Source organism: Rhinichthys klamathensis, unplaced genomic scaffold (assembly GCF_029890125.1).
Source record: "Rhinichthys klamathensis goyatoka isolate OS25496 unplaced genomic scaffold, OSU_Roscu_1.1 h1tg000690l_1, whole genome shotgun sequence".
Taxonomy (NCBI): domain Eukaryota; kingdom Metazoa; phylum Chordata; class Actinopteri; order Cypriniformes; family Leuciscidae; genus Rhinichthys; species Rhinichthys klamathensis.
Genome location: NW_026607117.1, coordinates 162,900 through 176,988, shown reverse-complemented (window position 1 = coordinate 176,988; position 14,089 = coordinate 162,900). Strand labels below are relative to the sequence as shown.

Sequence of the window (14,089 nt, the reverse complement as noted above, 5' to 3'; positions counted from 1 at the left end):
ACCAGGTTTCCACACACTGCAGCAGGGATTTTGGCCCACTCCTCCATACAGACCTTCTCCAGATCCTTCAGGTTTCGGGCCTGTCGCTGGGCAATACGGACTTTCAGCTCCGTCCAAAGATTTTCAATTGGGTTCAGGTCTGGAGACTGGCTAGGCCACTCCAGGACCTTGAGATGCTTCTTACGGAGCCACTCCTTAGTTGCCCTGTCTGTGTGTTTCGGGTCGTTGTCATGCTGGAAGACCCAGCCACGACCCATCTTCAATGCTCTTACTGAGGAAAGGGAGGTTGTTGGCCAAGATCTTGCGATACATGGCCCCATCCATCCTCCCCTCAATACGGTGCAGTCGTCCTGTCCTCTTTGCAGAAAAGCATCCCCAAAGAATGATGTTTCCACCTCCATGCTTCACGTTTGGGATGGTGTTCTTTAGGTTGTACTCATCCTTCTTCCTCCAAACACGGCAAGTGGAGTTTAGACCAAAAAGCTCTATTTTTGTCTCATCGGACCACATGACCTTCTCCCATTCCTCCTCTGGATCATCCAGATGGTCATTGTGAAACTTCAGACGGGCCTGGACATGCGCTGGCTTGAGCCAGGGGGACCTTGCGTGCGCTGCAGGATTTTAATCCTTGACGGTGTAGTGTGTTACTAATAGTTTTCTTTGAGACTGTGGTCCCAGCTCTATTCAGGTCATTGACCAGGTCCTGCCGTGTAGTTCTGGGCTGATTCCTCACCTTCCTCATGATCATTGATGCCCCACGAAGTGAGATCTTGCATGGAGCCCCAGACCGAGGGAGATTGACTGCCATCTTGAACTTCTTCCATTTTCTAATGATTGCGCCAACTGTTGTTGCCTTCTCACCAAGCTGCTGGCCTATTGTCCTGTAGCCCATCCCAGCCTTGTGCAGGTCTACAATTTTATCCCTGATGTCCTTACACAGCTCTCTGGTCTTGGCCATTGTGGAGAGGTTGGAGTCTGTTTGATTGAGTGTGTGGACAGGTGTCTTTTATACAGGTAACGGGTTCAAACAGGTGCAGTTAATACAGGTAATGAGTGGAGAACAGGAGGGCTTCTTAAAGAGAAACTAACAGGTCTGTGAGAGCCGGAATTCTTACTGGTTGGTAGGTGATCAAATACTTATGTCATGCAATAAAATGCAAATTAATTACTTAAAAATCATACAATGTGATTTTCTGAATTTTTGTTTTAGATTCCGTCACTCACAGTTGAAGAGTACCTATGATAAAAATTACAGACTTCTACATGCTTTGTAAGTGGGAAAACCTGCAAAATCGGCAGTTGATCAAATACTTGTTCTCCCCACTGTATTATATCAAATGTAATATAATAAAAACATGTAAAATAAAAAAAATCTTTATATATATTTTGTTATTTAAAAAATGTTATGTTATTTTTTAATTATTTAATCAGTTAATTCATATTAAACTAGTTAATTTAATATTTAGTGTGCACTGGCAGACATTTCCCAAACATTAAAATTAGACTCTCTAATAAATATTTTATTCAAAAATTAAAATTGTAATCATTTACTTCTTTATGGTGCTTTTGTTATACAAAAATGAGCAGTGTGAACATTATTCAAAATGTCTTATTTTGTGCTGCACAGAAGAAAAAAAACCCACAACGGTTTGGAATGACATCATGGAGAGAAAATAAAAAGATGATAATAATAAAAAGTAGTATTAAGAAAATTATAATACATTTCAACAATAGGTGTACTGCCCCATTATTATTTTTTTGGGCTCATTTTAAAACACATAACTTCATGTTTGAACATAAGGTAGAGGCTTTAAACTCATCACTGCAGGAGTCTCTTATGTACGGTCTCATTCAATCACATGCATTTACACACAGTTTTCTCTCTCGCTCTTCCTTCAGCTCAGAGTGATGCCCTGTAGGGAATTGGTTATTGTGAGTCCCTTGTCTGTCTCATTTCCCCTCTCTTTCTGTAACATACACACCCACACAAGTTCCTCTGGCACACACAATCAAACATACTCTCCATGGCATTCAGAAAAGACACAGAACGCACCACAAACAGATGCAAAACAGTGTTTTGATTGGACGACGTACCTGATTTATTATCATTAGCATGAGCCATCCATTCTGTTCTAGTAGAGTCAGCTCTCGCCGTGGGAATGCTGGGACATTGGTCCGCACGGGTGACAGCAGGAAATGAGATCTCGCAGCAGGAACATATTGATGTATGTAATGCATGGTTGTGTTTTCACCTGAGATTAAAGCAGCAGAAAGGAGGGAGGGAACATGGAGCGCAGAAAAACCAAAATGCCAAAAGGGCCATTGAGATGAAAGGCTAACTGCCTTCACAAACTATTATTGACCCCTGAATATTACATTAAAAAAGGTTAGTGCCCTTCAGGTGATTTGTACTACAGTAGTACCTGTATCAAGTGAGCAAGCATTTTCTATGGAATAATCTCTCATATAAATCAGCAATAGATTTACCATTATTCAGGGAGAATGACACAGGCATAGAGCATGGAACGAAATACCCTACAACAATCAGGAGTTAACAACATGGCACACAAGATAACTTTGAGATGTACTTTATATTCATTTATTTAATTGTATATATATTTTTAATTATATTGAAGACATTTGCATCTACATGGCAAGCAAACTCAGTAATCGTTCAGCTTCACACAGGCTATTTTGTTCCGTTATAAGCTGCATGGGAAACTAAATCCATTAAGGTTCAGTGAAAAGCACTGATGCATTTTGCTATCGAGATAAAATCAGTAAGTCAACAAGTCAGTATAAGTTTTAAAGGATGTGTTCACACTTGTAGTATGGTTCGCTTGGTTTATTTGGTCCGGACCAAAAACTTTTTTTTTTCCAGGTCTGCTTAGCCATTCTGATTGGCTTTTTTATCACCGAACCTAAAGATATAGGAATACGTTCAGCTTTTATTATGTACATCTCGTGACTGGACTTACCGAACATCCAAAACGATGCTGTATGCTGGGCTAAATGTGCTGGTTGTATGTGCGTAGCCTACATATGATGGTATTTTGACCAGCTGAGAACTCGTGAAGAGCTTATAAAATGTGTAAAGGAGTCAAAACAGCGACAGGAATCCCTCAGTCACAAACACAAATGAAGATCTGCTGCGAGAAGACACGGTTCTGATGCCTGTACCGAGAAAAAACTGATTTGTGTGAACATTCTGTCTTCTTTTTTAGGGTCTAATTTTCCTGTTTTTGGTTCGTTTACATGTCTTTGGCCCCGAGTTGTGCTCATATTTCATTCAAACCGCACCAGAGTTTGTTTGGTAGCGGACTGAGACCCATCTTTTCAGCGGTCTCGGCTAGCTTGTTTGATTAACACCAGGGTTTGTATGGCAGCGTTCACACTTATTCAAATGAACCACACTAAGAGTAATCGCACCAGGGTTCATTTTAATCGAACCAAACATGCCAAGTGTGAACACACCATAAGTGTAGTGTTTTGTCCTTTAGTATATTATCACTTTATTAATACATTATAAAAAGAGTAATCTAGAAATGTATACATTTTAATGTATACATTTTTAATTTTATCTAATATAAAAAATGCCAGTTTTCTCCTATTATCATCATCATCATCATCAACAACAAAACACGTTTTCAAACATGTTTTTTTATTTCTGAAAATAGCCAAATCTTTTGTAAATACCTTGTCAGTTCCTCTACAGAAATCAATTAGAAACTGGTAACAGTGAACATCCCCAGAAAACGACAAAAGGTTTCCTGACCCTTCCTTACATTTCTGCTAGCTCTGTTATTAGATGCGCATTACACAGTTTATACATTTTAATTGAATTTACGATTCTCCAAATAAATGCAAAATCATTCACATGACTAAAAAAAACAAGACCATATTTCAAAACTTAGTAAGGATTTTAAAATTCATAGACACGCACAACTGCCTGCTGCATGAACACCTCAGTCTCTTTAGTGCAGATCAGGGAAATGCAGGAATCAGATTGAAGTATAAAGTCATTTATAGGGTCATGTGTTGACAGTAGACTTTGCATAAATATCATACAGGCGCATGTGTATATATAGGGGCCTGATAGTTATACGAAGAAAAGGAAAGATGAAATAAGGAGACCAATCAAACTCCGAAAAGCCCCTTTAAACAGCATGCCAATACTGTCATATACACAGAGATATGAATGTGATGCCCTCAAACCAGCCTCTGATAGACTGCTTGATTGGTGCTGTCATTTTCATTCATTTTAACATCACAACAAAAGCAACAATTAAGTACATAAATGTGGACAGTTAGGTCACCCATCATCAGCTGTGTTTGTTAACACATAAAAGCAAGATCGGCTGCAAATTACCATCAAAGAAGTTATAGTAAATAAAATGTCATTTAGCAAACACTTGCACAAAGAGCCTTGATTTAGGTTTGTGTTTATAAAAACACAATCTTAGTGGCACTTACATGTCCAAAATGATCTAGTAACATCTACTGATGATTTGTTTTTAAGACGTGCAAAATAGCACATCCTGTCAGATTTATTTGAAAACAATTACAAAACACGCAACAAAATACACAACTTTAAGACGGAAAACATATCTACTGATAATTTATGTCCATCTATATCAGTCTTTTAAGAATTGCAGTTTAACTTATCTGATTCTGCATCTCTCATACACACCTCACCCCTGTTTTTATATAATAAATCTGTATTGTCGTTAAGATTTTTTTTAAAGAAATTATACTGCAGCAAGGATGCATAAAATTGATCAAAAGTGACAGTAAAAGAATAGGCCTGTTTACATGGTCACTTCATGCGTTCTTACTGCACAACATATTTTAAACATGACAAACAATGACAAAAGTCATTTTTCTACATGGCATGTAAAAAATTATTTTATTTTAAATCACTTTTGCTTCAGGGATAGGGAAATATAGAAATTTGTTTCACTATACATTTAAATATCCTGATTAGGAGTGTCACAATATTGACGATAACCCCAAGAAAAGAAATACTGATCGGTTATGATAATATCCTAAATCCAGCACCAGTAGCTATTGGCACTCCAACATACAGTGGTGTGTGGCGATTTTGTACCTTAATGCTGGATGCCACCCATCATTAAACAGAAAAATAAGACGACAATGCAGTAAGTAGCTACTATTGCCGCACAAAATCATGTCAAGGAGATGACAGACGAAAGTCAAACACTTTACCAGCATCCGAAAAAAGTTAGCTCGCCAGTGTAGGAGTTTTTTGGTTTCCATAAAAAAGAAGGGGTGTTAGACACCCCAGTCTGCAGGAAGGGCAGAGCAACAGTACGGGTTTTTTTTCTGCTTTTGTACAATTATGGTTACAAACTCTCAATCCAGCTCCCTACACTTGTATTTTCAGTGTGATTTATTGGCTAAAAAAGACTAAACAAAGTTAGTTAAGCAAGTTAAAAATGAAACGTAGCTGATAGCATTTTATTTATTTTTTAGCTATCGCACTGTTGTTATTGTGAATTCTTTTGACTATTATTTTGGTGATAATAATGTAGTGATCTGATAATGCAACAGCCCTACTCCGATTATTACACCTTTAATTGGATGGTTAGAAAATGTGATTGTGCATAAAAAAATTAGCCTTGTTCTCTTGTTCACATAATTATTTTGAATGCAAATCATTCATATATTTCCAAAGGGTTCAGCTATACTCCTAACGTGGGGCAAGTTGACTCACTGGACCACTTTCTACAACTTTCTAAAAAGATATTAGGAGTTAGTTTTAGTTAATGTCCCATTTCTTCATGACTAGAGAAGAACTTGAAAAGTGGCACAGCTTACCACACTCTCCTCCATGCCAAAAAAGAAAAGTAATCCAGGTTAAATGAAACGTTATCAAGTTCACCACTATCTGCCTTCTATATATGTCAGCTGGACTGAAAGAGAAGACGACAGAGAGAGAGACTCATTCTGTTCTCCTAGAGTTGACTGTGTGGTCCCTCTGTTCATAGAAAGAGAGACAGATTGCCATTCCATCCCACAACACGACCTCATCCATGGAATAGTGATTAGCCAATCAGCATTCCGGTCACATGAGCTCCACTATCAATGAGTGAGTGAGACAGAGCGAGAGATAGTGAGCCATGCAGAGAGAGAGAGAGAGAGACAAGGTGGAGAAGGGTGGGCTGCAGGTTCGATGGAAAGAGGGAGGGAAGAGCAGGAGGAGGAGAGGGGAAGGGAAGCTCGGGAATGTTGATGCAAAATACTGACAAATGCGGAGATGAAGCATTAAGCATGACTGATGAAGATGTATGGCGAGCGCACATGCGCGCACACACTCCATCACAGATAATGCCACACACTGCAGGGCGCCTGTGAGGCTTCACACATGTAAATTCATGCACATTCACTGTGTTGACTCATACGGACTCACAGACGGCAGGAGGGCGAGCAGAGCAGGGCACGGACCGACAGGTTCACACGCATGTGCAGATGTGAACACAGGATGAATGTGCAGTTAAGTCCTCTCTTATACACTTCCTGGCAGAGACACTGCAGGTAGAGTCACCTTAGCAAGCCCACAGTGATAGAGATATTAGGATATGGAGGTGTGTGTGTGTGTGTGTGTGTGTACACAGGAGAAAGGTAAAGAAAAGAAAATGATATAAAGAGATTACTGAGGTCTTGTTCTCAGGAGGAAAAGTCTGAGAAGCAGCAAACGACTCTCCATTTGCTCTCGCTCTCTGGTGTGGGTTGAGACTATCGAAGGTATTAAAGAGATTCATTTTTGTTTCCTATGGGGAGGTTAGAGACAAAAAGAGGGATAAAATGAGACGGAGAGAAAAGGGGAATATGGCGAAAGAAAGATTGGAGATGAAAAAAATGACAGAGAAAGGAGGATGAGAGAGTAAAAAAGAGTCAGATGAAAGAATGAGAGAAAAGAGATGAGATGAAAAGAGACAACAAAGAGAGGAAAAAAAGAGTTAAATAAAAAAGAAAGTTTGGGATGTAATATAGTATGTTTTGTGTGTACTGTGAGTACTTTACTGTCTTCGTGTATTGCTGCTAATGCACTTTAATTTCCCAACTGGGATCAATAAAGTACTACTACTACTACTACTACTACTACTACTACTACGATAGAAGAGAAAGATGGGAATTGGATGACATGAGAAAGAGATGCAATGAAAAAATGAGAAGAGAATGATGGAATGAAAAGGATGAGATGAAAGAGAACAGAAATAAAAGCAAAGGGGGAACAAGAATGAATAAGGTGACAAATACAAAAGAGAGAAAAGATGGCATGAAAAAGAAGAGATGAAAGAAAAAGAGGGATGAGTTGAAAAGAAGAGATGAAAAGGATTGAGCTGACAAATACAACAGAAAAGAGATGGCATGAAAAAGTAGATGAAAAAAGAGGGATGAGATGAAGAGACAACAGAGAGAAAGAGATGACGAAGGAGGGATGAGATAAATAAAAAGAAATGGGATTGAACAAGAAATAATGAGGTGACACAGAGATGGCATGTAAAAGAAGAGATGAAAGAAAAATAGGGATAAATTGAAGAAGAGACGGAGAGAAAAAGATGACGAAAGAGGGATTAGATGAAAAGGAAGAATGGACAGCAGAAGAAAAGGAGGGATGAGAGAAGGGAATGATGTTTCACAGAGGGCGTGTACAGCGGGGATCCATCATTTGCTGTATATGTGGAACATGCAGTGATCAATGTGATGATACGAATCAGAGGGAGGAAAAATGATCAGAGAGAGACCGAACTCACAGCAGCTCTTCCAAACACACAACACCAGAGGCTCACTGCGATTAATGAAGCGTGCAAACCGACACGTACAAAAGTTCAGTGCGGTTCAGACTCAATGTAACGGTGAAATCTACATGGGCTCGTGTGCAAAATTTTCTCAATGACTTTTGAAAGGGTGAATCGAAACAAGAGCAGCCCAATGTGAGCTTCGCCAAAACATGTGGTCATCTTCAAGGTGAGCATAATCACCATCTGGACAACCATCTGCAATTATGCAATGTCGTTCACTTCAAAAGCACGCAGTGATTTGTGGGGCGACGTGGGGGAAGGTGAGTCTCCAGCTCATAATTTAATACGGTACCACTTTGGACATATGGAATATGTGCAACAAGCTTAGTGGAGATTACATCCTTCAATATGCTCTACCACATGTTCCCATTATCCGTCCATGAGACGTGATTTACCCAGCAAATTCCAAAAAAAATGTCATTCTTAATTACACCTATAATGAAAGCACATAAAAAATATAATTAGATAATGGTTAGTTTAAGTCCACCAATTTGTACCGTGCTACCATGGGTTTTTTGGACATGTATCATGGTATCAGAGGTGGGAGTAAGTCACTAAATGCAAGTCAAGTCATACTCTTTGTCAAGTCAAGTCGCAACTTAGTCATCAAGTCATACCAAGTCGTACACAGGCTAGTTTTACACATTTTTTAACTCTGGGACTTTTATTACTTATTTAGACACAGAGGGCTGATGGGTTACAAAAATAAATAAATTAACTTGTGTGTAATAAATAAAATATCATTAAGAAACAATAAAAATCAATAAGAATCAATTAAATGAACACAAGTAAACAAGAATTAATAAAACTTTTCCCATCTTGTAAAAAAAAAAAACTAAAAAGATATTGCATTCTAAATTAGTACTGTATGCCAAAGTTTGTATGTTCTTACTCTAAATATTCAGGTGATTTGATCCCATAACACAAAATATTATATGGAAATTTTAAGAAAACAAATCTAATAATTTAAATGATTTAAACCCGACTATTTTTTAATATGTGGGTCGTTATAACTGACGTTCTCAACTACTTTCTATATTACTTTCTCCCGCCCACAACATTTATGTTTTGTCCCGCTCCCGCCCGCAAAAAGGCGGGTTTACTTTCAAGTTAGCCTACGTGTCGCCACCATACACATCAGCTCCACTTTTATAGGTCAACAATTGAAAGTGTCCTTACTTTTTCCATGCTTGTCTGGTTCGGTCACACAACCGCTCAGGACAAAACTAGGTTGGAAAGAGTAGTACGCAGAGCATCAAAAATCAAAGGCTGTAGCCTCCCTTCACTTTCTTCACTCTTCTCCACTAGAATTATCAGAAAGGCTAAAAACATCATAGCGGACCACTCTCATCCTGCTCACCATCTCTTTAATCTACTCCCATCAGGAAGAAGATATAGGAGCATTAAAACTTCTACATCACGTTTTAGAGACAGCACTTTCCCTCTGGCTATCAGATATCTGAATTTGCACTGACGGCTAGCAGCACCTCATTAACTGTATGCATTGTGCTTTTTCTCTGCCATAGGGTATTGTCCTTTTTAATGTCTGCAGGGTTTTGGTCCTATGTCCTATGGTTGCTGGGGATTGTTGGGTTCATTGTTGGTGTACTTATGATGTCTGTTTTTTGGTTATTTATGTCTGAGAGTTGTACCAAGACAAATTCCTATCAACTTAGTTGACATGGCAATAAATTATTGATTGATTGAGCTTAAATGCTCCTGATAAATTATTTGTTATTAAAGCATTCCATAGACTGTTAAAAAAGGGCATTAACACACAAACCACTGTTACACGTAAAAGCAAGCAGCTATACTGCGTGCAAGGTTTGGCATGACTGCGCTCCCTTAATAATTCCTAAAAAGCTGACATCAGTTCATCGCGATCTCACACTCTGTTATTATCAATGAAGCTTTCATAATATATACACTATGTTTGTTATAATTAGAGGATTTGCCATCATACAGAATTCAGCACTGAACAAAAAGTCTGTTTTGAGCGGTGAGGAGAGTCCATCGTAAATGCTTCTGATTGGCCATTGCGTTCCTAGAAATCAACACATATGTCTGTGATTGGCTACATCGCTCATCGCTGCAAACATGTTATAAATAGAAACATCTGGCCTGTAAATCGTTTCTATTTTGTTTTAGTTGTTCTTATTGCTTTTCTGTAGGGGTGCTCCGATCAGGATTTTTGGGGCCGATCACCGATCGCCGATTACTGGAAGCTGTATCACCCGATACCGATCACCAATTACAGGGTCTATTTAAAGACTTCTTTTTATCATCTAGCATTACTTATTAAACTATATTTAACAACAATGTACATTAAGTATTACATTTAAGAGAAGACAATGCATAATGAACTGACACCTGTGTATTTATTTGCAAGCAACATGTATTAACATAGAAGCTTGGTTATTGGGAGCAGCTTAGGGCTTGACATACAACTTTCCTGTAGAATATAAAATAAAATTAATAAAAGACAGAACATCTGAGTCTTTAAATTTAGCTTTAGACTACTTTAAACATTATTTTGACTATAGCCTTTTTTTGTTGCTGTTTTTAGTTTAGAGTCAGTCAGCCATCAGTTTTTCTAATACACTTAAAGGACCACAGGTAGTAAAGTGCACAGCAACAACAACAAAAAAAAAAAAAAAAAACTTCCATATCTGTATCTATAACTTTGCTTTTTTCTGGGATGCTTCGTCAGATTTTGTGGGCATTTAGAGAGGAAGAGAGAGGTAGACAAACCTTTGTGTGTGTGTGTGTGTGTGTGTGTGTGTGTGTGTGTGTGTGTGTGTGTGTGAAGAACCCTTGCAAAATTATTTTAAACAGATTAAGAAAGTCCCCACTACGGGTCATATCTATGTTTAGATAGATTTTTTTAGATCCGGTGAAGTCTGTCCCACCATGTACCTAATATAAATAAATAAAACATCTTCAGTTAACTAGCAGATTATGCATTAAGTTCGCTATTAAATAAGAAATCTAGCGCTAAAATGTGTTTTTGAACTCAAGCTGCGCGCTCGTTGCCGCGGCGATCAGTGTCAGGTGTCATGGATACAGTGCTCTGTGTCTCGCGCAGTCTTCACTCGGACGCGCGCTTCAATCTATCGCCGTTGCGGACTCTTATTCATTCCGGTGTAATCACAAAATAAAACACAAACGTATCCTTGCTTGATATAACTGTAACCGCTGATGAACCTATTCAGTTTTGATGAGAGAAAATATGTACGAGTGATTTGACGGACGCACGGGGGTTGGATACATTTTTGTCATTGGTTGTTGCGTTAAATCTTACCCAGATACAATAGTGCTATTTTCTGATTGGCTATTGTGTAGCTCGACGAACAACACCAGAGGAAACGCGCTTGATTCATGCCGGTTCCACACAAGGGGGTAATCCATCGACCGGAAGTTGAAGCCGGCCGGGTGCCGCCATGTTGTAGCAGAACTTCACTTGCGTTAGCATTCCCATTGACTCCCATTCATTTTGGCGTCACTTTGACAGCGAATAACTTTACATCTGAGGCGTTTAAAGACTCCATTTGTCCATTATTTATTTCTAAAGAAACACGACAATGTATAAAGTGCTCCATTACCTTCTATGTTACATTATGGCCCCGTAGAAACAGATTTAGTAAAAATAGGCTAACGATTGCGTCATAACCACTCGACTCTCTGTCGCGCTGCACAGAAATGACCGTACAGACAGGAGGAGAAGATCGCAGCCAATCGGGGGGACGTCCCGTCAAGGGAGAAGCCCATAGATAATGAGTCCATAAAAGCAACGGAATACTTACTCCTGCTCACTCGCGCCAAAGAACTCTTTGCTCAAGTTCCCCGTCTCTGCAAGATTAACGTTGGCAATTTTCACGCACAGCTACTAGAAGAGTAACGTCTGTCAGACAGGTTGCTCACGTCATCAAGCTTAGTTTGAGTCGGTTTGAGTCTGCGCGTCAGGAACGGAAGTGCTCAAAAATCGCTAAAAATGGGCTTCAACTGTCTCAACTGAGTTCCAATGAGATGGCTCTGTCCATTTCTTATACTGTCTATGGTTCCACAGTGAGAGCGGCGCGTTCAGAGTTTTGGCCGCTGCGGCATATTAAATATATTACAAATAGTTTTTCAGCGTGAGAAATACAATGTGTGGCGGGAGAGCGTGACAAAAGACCGAAATGAGTGACTGTCACGCTCAATGCTTGACACTTGAGAGCCCTGTTGTAGAATAGAATTGCCAGACCGGTGAAGCTATTTTTACCAGTGCGTAAAAAAATTGTCTCGCGAGTTTTGCGTCATCTGATCGGCTTTTCTGGATCGGCCTTTATAGAGACCGCCGATCACACATCCCAAAGCAATTATCGGCCGATTATGATCGGCGACCGATCAATCGGAGCACCCTTACTTTTCTGCAACAGATGAATAAAAATGTATTCGTTTTTATGTTTTATTCATAGATATTTCTAGTTTGCGGGAGTCCCGTGAATCGTTTTATTCTCCCTCAACCCGAACACACAGAGTGAGTGCATTACCGCCCGCGCTCCCTCTTATGACGTATAACAAAAAAAAATTTCCAGAAGTCATTTCAAGCAAATAGGCACAAGTCCGAGTCAAGTCTAAAGTCACAAGGAGCAAGTCTAAAGTCAAGTCGAGTCTTTTCCGAGATCTAGTCAAGTATGTCTCAAGTGCAGAAAATTGCGACTCGAGTCAAGTCATATGACTCGAGTATCCCACCTCTGCATGGTATTACCCTCTGATAAATCACTATTCCATGGTACTGTCACAGTAATTAAATTAATAATAATAATACATGTTATTATAACAAATAATAAAAATGACAAACCAAGAAAGATTCCACACTCAAAGGTCACTACAGGCAGTTTCCACTGTTGAATTGCGGCAAATGTAAAAACATGGGTTGCACAAAGCACACAATGTTTCACCATTATAAACACTAACTGAAATCGTCCTTGTCTTCAAATAAACAGTCACAAAATCTCCAGTCAATTTAAAATCCATCCGTTCAACAGTATGCCTGTTTCACACGGTGTGAAATTGAGGTTTCAACACAAATGATAAGGGTGCACATCAACATAACTTAGATGGTATTTCTTCTCTCAGCATAATGTGAATAATACATCAGATAGAAGCAATCAAACGCTCAATGCAGGGCTTAGCAGCAAGAAGGGCAAAATTTAAGATGGAAGCCATTAAGCAGAAGTGCATTTTCCAGAGCTTTTAGGACTCTTTATGAGTTTGTCTGTTAGCCTTGTGCCCCAGGCAGAGACTTGATTAGCTTTGCCATTGGTTTGTTTCTCACTTCTCTTTCTTGCTTCTTTATATTTGACTACGGTGATCACATTTTTAATGCCGCAACACTTCACTGTCACTGATGGAACAGCCCACCATTGTTAACCTTCAATGGCATATGAAGGCTTATTTTGTGCATAGATGATTTTTGCGTTTAGGTGAAGTAGCGGAAAAGTTGATCGCTGCATTCTCTCACCAGAAGCAGCACTGCACAAAGGAAGTAGACATTTCTGAGGCAAAAAAATTACTTGGAAATAATTGCACCCCTGTCATTCAAGACTCCCACGCGCTGTCTACATAGAAGGTCACTACATCTAACCTGACACTTGAACTGTAGTCCATGTACCACATGACACCTCTGCCCTCCGGGGCTGTATGAGGTTAAGTGCCCCGTCTCTCCTGTTAACCTTCAACTTCTCCACACCACTGTCAGAAATTAACCTTTTTATTTAAAGAGTACATGCAAAAAGAAAAAGAAAAAATCCTGTCATTTACTCACCCTCATGTCTTTCCAAACCCACAAGACTTTTTTTGAATCTGTGGAACAAAAAAGGAAGATTTTCGTATAATGTGTTTCCAGTTACAATTAATTAGAAATGTATATATTAAAAGTGCCATTTAAACATCATAAAAATATGTACGAGTTGTGAGCTATAGTCCAAGTATTCTGAAGGCAACTGATTTGTGTGTGAGCTTTGTGTGGGGAAAAAACCCCGAACATTTTTACTTGCTGATAATGTTCCCCTCTCGTGAGCCGTCAACCACTGCAACCACACCAAGTCATTCAAGATTCATGAGCCATGAGTTTTATCCCAAGAGTCATTCAATTCATGAACAAATCATTTAGACTAGTCTTGTGAACTAGATCAAAAGATTAATTGAAATGATATGACTAAAAAGAATAATTTGATCATGAATTATTCTCTACTTTTCTCAGGAACGTGCCAAAGACA

The 14,089-nt window shown here is 39.1% G+C and overlaps 1 protein-coding gene across 1 annotated transcript in view; it reads right to left on the bottom strand.

The window, feature by feature from the left end:
* Window positions 1-13,703, bottom strand: part of LOC130076798 (glutamate receptor ionotropic, kainate 5) — a 121,951-nt gene extending 108,248 nt beyond the window's left edge. The window contains exon 1 of the mRNA XM_056242039.1: window positions 13,636-13,703. The gene's annotated coding sequence lies outside the window, so the exon portion shown is untranslated. The remainder of the gene's footprint in view (window positions 1-13,635) is intronic.
* Between the last annotated feature and the right edge of the window lie 386 nt (window positions 13,704-14,089).